This window comes from Oryctolagus cuniculus, chromosome 2 (assembly GCF_964237555.1).
Source record: "Oryctolagus cuniculus chromosome 2, mOryCun1.1, whole genome shotgun sequence".
Lineage (NCBI taxonomy): Eukaryota > Metazoa > Chordata > Mammalia > Lagomorpha > Leporidae > Oryctolagus > Oryctolagus cuniculus.
In genome coordinates this window covers 108,217,243-108,223,242 of record NC_091433.1, presented here as the reverse complement: position 1 = coordinate 108,223,242, position 6,000 = coordinate 108,217,243, and the positions used below count along the sequence as shown (strand labels likewise).

The 6,000-nt window shown below is 52.1% G+C and overlaps 1 long non-coding RNA gene across 5 annotated transcripts in view; it reads right to left on the bottom strand.

Annotated features, from left to right (window-relative positions):
• Positions 1–3,044: 3,044 nt before the first annotated feature.
• Positions 3,045–6,000, bottom strand: part of LOC103346962 (uncharacterized) — a 62,995-nt gene continuing 60,039 nt past the window's right edge. For all 5 annotated transcript variants that reach the window (XR_007915465.2, XR_011386462.1, XR_011386464.1 and 2 more), the window contains one exon: positions 3,045–6,000. This exon is cut by the window's right edge. This is a non-coding gene — a long non-coding RNA (uncharacterized lncRNA).

Below are 6,000 nucleotides of genomic sequence, written 5' to 3'. Positions count from 1 at the left end.
TTGTGGCATAGTAGGTAAACCCACTGCCCGCAACTTCGGCATCCCATATGGGCACCAGTTCACGTCCCAACTGCTCCACTTCCTATACAGCTTCTACTAATAACCTGGGGGAAAGCAGCAGAAGACAGCCCAAGTGTTTGGGCCCCTGCACCCATGTGGGAGACTTAGAAGAAGGTCCCAGCTCCTGGCTTCAGCCTGGCTCAGCCGTGGCCATTGTGGCCATCTGGGGAGTGAACCAGCCAATGGAAGACCTCTCTGTGTCTCTTACTTCCTCTTTGTAACTCTGACTTTAAATAAATAAGTCTTAAGAAAAAAAAATGTGGCCGGCGCCGCGGCTCACTAGGCTAATCCTCCGCCTTGCGGCGCCGGCACACCGGGTTCTAGTACCGGTCGAGGCACTGGATTCTGTCCCGGTTGCCCCTCTTCCAGGCCAGCTCTCTGCTGTGGCCCAGGAGTGCAGTGGAGGATGGCCCAAGTGCTTGGGCCCTGCACCCCATGGGAGACCAGGATAAGTACCTGGCTCCTGCCTTCGGATCAGCGCGATGCGCCAGCCACAGCACGCCGGCCGCGGCAGCCATTGGAGGGTGAACCAACGGCAAAGGAAGACCTTTCTCTCTGTCTCTCTCACTATCCACTCTGCCTGTCAAAAGAAAAAAAAATGTTTCCCTTCATGTTTAAGTCTACACTATTCTGCAGGTTTGAACATTTAAGAAAAAGGATTTTTCCCTTTATAGAAAGTGTCATAGAGTAAATGTTCTCAACAGTGGCAGGAAAGTCCTGATTTTAGGAATGGCTCCTGGGGAGAGCTGGCAAGGTGCTGGCGGGGCATTCCTGAACCAGCGCCGAGAAACTCTACCGCGCTTTGCATATTTCCTCCTTTTAGGAAGGGGTCGAATGACTTCCTTGGTCACACCTTTCAAGTGTGAATCCTGGCTTGAGTAGGTCTAATGATGCTTAGGCTTCATACTAGCAAAGCACCAGGGCCCTCAACAGCTAATCCGCAGAAATTAAAGAAATATGTAGCACTACAAATATGAGCATTTTTTCATTCTTAAAAAAATATATAGTTGCCAGGTCCACAAGTCTCTAAAGCTTTGCCTGCCATCGGGCAGGGCCAGCAGTGTGGGTGGTGACAAACTCATCTGAGAAATGTGTGTGTGCCCCAAGAGAAACATGGATCATGTTTTATGAGCAGACCCACTCAGGGGTAGAGGTCCACGCTGGCTTTGGGGTGGTCTTGCGGCCACCTGGACAAGTCAGGTTTCTCGCCAGTTCTGGAACTGGCTCCTTTCCAGGCATCATTAGACAACGTTGAAACAGAGAGGGCTGGGGGGAGGCGGGGGAAGCTGTCGGGGAGCCTGGACGTGGTGGAACCTTGCGCACACACTACAGCCCTTCAGAGGGGACTCAAACCCATCCACCCAGCAACTTCCCTCTTAGGGTGGCTCCCTGGGAACCGTAGGGGAGCAGCCAGCATAAGGCCCATGCTGGGACAGGAGGGGGCGCAACAGGCCACAGATGGGATGGATTTGAGACTGAGGTGTGGCCAGCCAGCATAGCTGAAGTGTGTGTGCCACGTACGTGTGACCTTATAAGTTTGAGCCGATGTTAAACAGCATGTCTGGCTGTGTGACATGAGTCATGGCGGCTCTCTGAAAGCTCGGGTGCCCACTCGCCTGGATTTACCTTTCAGCCTAGGTGTTTCTGAGGCTTCCACTAAAACTGCGGGTGCTTCCCCACAACTGTGTGTGTGTAGTAAGGGGCAAGAAGAGATCAGAAAGTTAGAGACTGACCAGGAAGAGGAAACCAGGGACAATCAGGACGCACAGCTTAAACTATGAGGACACAGCAGGTCATTTATCAGACTGGCCAAGCTAAAAGTGGGTTGATGAAATTTGGCATTGGCAGGGGTTCTGGAGATAAGCAGGTGCCTAGATAACAAGGACAGGGCACCTCTTGGGCTTGCAACTTAGCAATATCAACTGAGATGGCCACAGTTCATATCTTCTAATCCACCATTATGTCCCTGCCTTCCAGCTTTGGCCCAGCCTTTGTGAGCATTTGCGAAGCGAACCAGCAGACGGGAGTGCTCTGTCTCTCCAATACGTATTTCTTTAAAAAGCTGAGGTACTGGGGGAACAAGTGACACTAACACAGGTGTGAAAAACAAGCCCAGGTGATGACTACCGCATGGCCACAGAGCTGCGTGCCGCAGGCGCAGGCTGCTGGGAGGCCCGGCTCTACAATGGGGCCATTGATCCGGCGCAGGTGTACACAGGGCCAACCCATTTCCCCTCCCTGCCCACGGCTCCTTGCTGCTCAGGAAGCCGTGCAGTCCACACTGAACCACACAGGCCGCAGCAGAGGACCAGGAGCCGGGGCTGCTGGGGGCTCTGGGCCCCACTCTTGCTGAGAGAGCAGCTTTTGTGGGACAGGCAAGACCAGAGCCCTCGGGTCCTCTGGGGGCTGTTCTGCAGGGCTCAGGTCTTTGCTGGCAGCTGCGTCCATGGCGAATTATGAGGTCATCGACAATAGCAGAGTCCGCTCAAGGTACGGCAGGACTTCAAAACGTTTATGGAAAAACGGAATTAAAAGAGAAGTTTCGGCTGGCGCTGCGGCTAAATAGGCTAATCCTCCGCCTGAGGTGCCAGCCCCCCGGGTTCTAGTCCTGGTCGGGGCGCCGGATTCTGTCCCGGTTGCCCCTCTTCCAGGCCAGCTCTCTGCTGTGGCCCGGGAAGGCAGTGGAGGATGGCCCAAGTGCTTGGGCCCTGCACCCACATGGGAGACCAGGATAAGCACCTGGCTCCTGGCTTCGGATTGGCGCAGCGCGCCGGCCGCAGCGGCCATTGGAGGGTGAACCAACAGAAAAGGAAGACCTTTCTCTCTGTCTCTCTCTCTCTCACTGTCCACTCTGCCTGTCAAAAAAGTAAATAAATAAAACAATGGGAGTTCTTTCTTTCTCTCTTCCTCCATCCCTCCTTCCCTAAAAAAAAAAAAAAAAAAAAAAAAAAAAACAAAAGAAGAAGTTTCTTTTGGTGCAAAAACTTTTGGGAATGCAAGTGTAATTTCTTCATCATATATATTTTCCATGAACTTTTTGAAGACCCCTTTGTGGATACCCTGTGCCAGCCGTAACCACATGACAACCCCACCAGTAGGCACCACGATGATAAGCGCACTGCAAACTGTGATGTAAATGAGTTATCCAGAGTCTGCCAGCGGGAAGTAAAACAGTCAGGATTCGAACTCAGGTCTGCCAGAGTCCTCTCCTTCTGACATTGCTGCCTTTGACTTTTGCCTTTGGATCTTTCCAGATGTATCTCCCATTGCTTCCTCCATCCATGTGGGTAGGCAGCACAACACTCTTTAAGATTTGTTATTTGAGAGAGAGATACTGAGAAAAAGGGAGGTCTTCCATCCACTGGTTCACTCTTCAAATGGCCACAGTGGCCAGGGCTGGGACAGACTGAAGCCAGAAGCTTCTTCTGGGTCTCTCATATGGGCAGCAGGGGCCCAAGCACTTGGGCCATCTTCTGATGCTTTCCCAAGCATATTAGCAGGGAGCTGGATCAGAAGTGGAGTGGCCGGGACTTGAACCGGCACCCATATAAGATGCTGGTGTTGCAAGTGGTGGCTCTGCCTGCCATGCCTCAGTGCTGTCCCCTGCACAACACTCTCTATGCTGAGAGCAACCCAGTGGAAAGCTAGACCTGCCCAAAGCAGGATTTTACCATCCTCTCTATTTGCGGCACTCCTTTGACTGCATCAAAAGGCTCATCGTGGCCTTCCAGCCACACACGAGCTGAGATGTCCATGTCCCACCTGGAGTGTCTGGCTTTGGCTCCTAACTCATTTCCTGGGTGGCAGCAAGGAAGGGCTTAAGTAACTGGGTTCCTGCCACCCACGTTTCATTGTATCTTAAAAGAGGACTGGATTGAGTTCCTGGTTCCCAGCTTTTTGGAAGCCAAGCCCTGGCTGTTGCAGGCATTTGGGGAGCAAATCAGTGGGTGGAAGCTCTCTCTCTCTCTCTCCTACACACACACACACACACACACACACACACACACGTATGTGTCACTCTCTCTCTCTCATCTCTCTGCCTTTCAAATGCACTTAAAAAAAACCCTGTAAACAACAGCTCATCTTGGTTGGTATTCAGAAATCCACTACAAGCCTCAGCAATAATCACAAAGCAGTCACTCCCTCAATGCCACACTGGTTTCCAGGGCCTCAGAGAGCACCCGGGCTTCTCCAGGTCTCAGCCCCACGTCACTGTGCAAGCAGGACCATCACACACACAGAAGGGCCAGGTGTCAGCTGCACCCCACCTCCTGACCCTGCACTCCTATTTACCACAGGTGACACTGGCTCTGGGCTCTCATCACACCACCTGCTCCAGCCCATCCAATGCCTCTTCTGATGGCTTGGAGGGTAAGGCTTGTAGGTGCTGTTTTCTGGAAAAAAAAAAAAAAAAAAAAAAACAAACAAAAAACACAAACATACACACACACACACACACAAACCCACATGCTGAGCAGAGTTTGCAGGGCAGGCTGAGGACAGCTCATGGCTGCCTCTTCCCCGTATGACTTCCCCTCCACAGGGGAGATCCCTGGTCACCACGCCATCTCCAAATGCAAAGGGACAAGTGCCTAAAGGGATTCAGTCGCCCACAGGGGAATGCTGGGGAGCAGCTTGGGAGGGGGCGGGGAGCAGGAGGGGTGGCTGGATGGAGGGGCCTTCCTCCCGCCCTCACAGCTGTTACAGGTTGTGATATGTTTCCCCCCAAATCCGCGTGTTGCAATCCCAGCCCCCAGGACCTCACAGTGTGACTGCGTTTGGAAACAGGGTCACTGCAGCTGTAGTCAGTTAAGATGAGAGGCCCCTGGAGCAGGCTGGGCCCCTGTCCAATAGAGCCGGTGTCCTTATAAAAAGGAGGAATTTGGACAAGACATACATATAGGAGAACACTGTGTCACCATCCAGACAACTGTCCACGAGCCAAGGAGGAAAGTCTGGAACACATCCTTCCCTCCCAGCCCTCGGAAGCAGCCAAACCTACGGACAGCCCCATCTCGGCCCGCAGCCCCCCGCGAGTGGGAGGGAGGCAGCTGCCCGGTTCATGCTGCTTTGTTCTGGGAGCCCTGGGAAACCAGCGCGAAAGCTCATTTGTAAAGTTCCACGGAGGAGCCAGAGCGCTCTCAACAGGTGTGAGTCGTGCCCCAGAAGGCAGAGGGGGCAGAGCTGGGTGCTTTTGCCCCAAAACGGGGCCACGGGGCCCTGGGGCACCTGGGACCTCTCCCTCGCTTCTCGGGACACTTTCTAAGAACCACCTATGGAGAGGACCCTTTGTGTCCTGGAGGAGGTGTGTGTGTGTACCAACAGACTGCAAATAAGCACAGAAAACCAAGCAGTTCCCACTCTACGCACGTCTGGAACTCTAAACAGAAGGTCCCAAGGATTAGACAATAATTTGGTGCATACTCGTAACTTTCTACCTCTGCAAAATTACCAGTTGGGGGAAAAATCTATGTATCTGAAAAAAAAAGGTTTAACGTATTCACTTAGCCATTTTTATATTTTTATATTATGCTTAAAAAATGCATCTGTAGAGCACAATCTTTAAAACAAATGGAATCAAACCAAGATTTCTTTGTTCGCTGAACGCATTCTGAACGAGGGCCGTGAGGACATTCACAGCTTTGTGGCAATTCTGCAAAACTCGGTTTACTCTGATGACTCGATAAAACTCCGCACCCTTATCTCCAGACATTCTGATTTTTCTGTAATCTGACACACGCTTTGCTGGGTCAAGGTAGAAGCATGGCTTCCTTTTTGTTTCTCTCCCCGCGGCAGCCAACACCTAACAGGCAGTCAGGAGGTGAACACAAAGGTGAGGCTGTGCACTTAATTTGCTTTGTGTAGCACTGACATGGCACACAGGGGCATTGCTCCTGTCATTCAGTCATTCAGCCATGCATTCATTCATGCAACTGACTT